This window comes from Eulemur rufifrons, chromosome 30 (genome assembly GCF_041146395.1).
Source record: "Eulemur rufifrons isolate Redbay chromosome 30, OSU_ERuf_1, whole genome shotgun sequence".
Taxonomy (NCBI): Eukaryota; Metazoa; Chordata; class Mammalia; order Primates; family Lemuridae; genus Eulemur; species Eulemur rufifrons.
The window spans coordinates 121,779,614-121,781,363 of NC_091012.1; the positions used below are offsets into that span (position 1 = coordinate 121,779,614).

General features: G+C 33.1%; 1 pseudogene; it reads left to right on the forward strand.

Moving 5' to 3' along the window:
- The first annotated feature begins 242 nt into the window (after positions 1-242).
- Positions 243-713, forward strand: LOC138378492 (protein tyrosine phosphatase type IVA 1 pseudogene; annotated as a pseudogene).
- Positions 714-1,750: the final 1,037 nt, after the last annotated feature.

Sequence of the window (1,750 nt, forward strand, 5' to 3'; positions counted from 1 at the left end):
GAACTGACTGGAAGAACATTTTACAAGTATTCTGAACAAGAGGTGGTAAAGTTGAGTGTACTTATTGTCTATTGGCTCAATAATACTAGACTGAAACATTAATGCTTTTTGTTTGAAGATTCATTTCATTTCATATTACTTTTAACTTCCACTCAACTCACTGAAAATTTCAAGTAGAGTATTTTGAAGTAGACTTCTGCTCCTTTATATCCTTTCTGTATTTTTTAAAAATTTACATCAACATGGCTGGAATCAACCGCCCTGCTGCTGTAGAGATTGCATACAAGAATATGAGATTTCTTCTTATGCACAACCCAAGCAAGTCCTCCTTTTACAGATTCTTACAGGAACTTAAGAAGAATGAAGTTACCACAATAGTAAGAGTATGTGAAGCAACTTACAGTAGTACTATTTTGGAGACAGAAGGCATCCAGGTTCTGGACTGGCAGTTTGATGATGGTACACCACCCACCAGCCAGATTGTTGATAACTGGTTAAAACTTATAGAAAAGAAATTTCGTGAAGATCCTGGTTGTTGTATTGCGGTTCACTGTGCTACAGGTCTCGGGAGAGCTCCAGTGCTGATTGCCCTAGCATTAATTGAAGGTGGAATGAAATGTGAAGATGCTGTACAGTTCATAAGACAAAAGCAACGTGGAGCTTTTAACAGCAGGCAACTTTTGTATTTGGAGAGATACCGTCCCAGAATGTGATTCAGCCTCAGAGATATCAGAAACAACTACTTCATCAGGTAAAGGGGGACTGTCTAATGCTACAGACTTGTAAATTGGTGAATACTAAATCTACTGAGGCTTACATAGGAACTTTGAAATGTTGTTTTAGCAGCTGACAAGCTTGTCAGAATTGGATCCCCCATGTTTGATGTTATTATGAAACTTAATAAAAGATTCGAGCTCTAAAATATTAAAAATGTGTTTTTCGTTTCTGTCAATCGTATATTATCAATACATAAGAAATTTAGAACAGTGAGGTGCCAAAATACCCAACACAATACTCATATAATTTTATTCTTATACAGAGCTTAGGTCGTTTATTCCTTTACTCATACTAAACATTGAAGGGATAACCTATGTGGTCACCTGCTCACTTTACTTTTATATCTTCCATATTCAAATTGATACATAGAAGGATTTGTACAACCAGGAGAGTTTGCTGGATTTGTACAAAGTCTTTAGGTGATTATTTAATTTGTTTCTATAAATTTCATTTTTGTGCTGTTACAAAAATTTCCATTTTGAAAAATCACGCGTACACAAATCCCTGGTTGATAGTTCAATCTACATTGCATAGATACATCTATCTTTAAAGTCTCCAGAGAAAAAAGAGTTATAGTTCATTTGAAGTTTGCACTTTGGGGTGCAACTTATCAAAAACGGCCTAAGAAAATAATGGGAGGAGGCTTTTAATATTTCTAGTAAAATATTTTCTGTGTCTTATGTGGGGTATATAGGAAATATTTTAGTAAATGTTTTTAAATTTAGCATGTTTTAAAGATAGAAATACTTTGTTATTATACCTACACATCTTATAATAAATGTTCTGGAGATCCTGTAATATTTTGTTCCATACATATTAGAAGTTATTTACCAACTATTATTTGTATTGGAGCTGAGTTAACATATATTCATTTATTTAATATAATAAGGAGAAGAGAAATAAGTTAATGCTATACACATTTTGTTTCAAATAAGTATCAATATTCATAATAACTTTCTATAAAGCGATAATC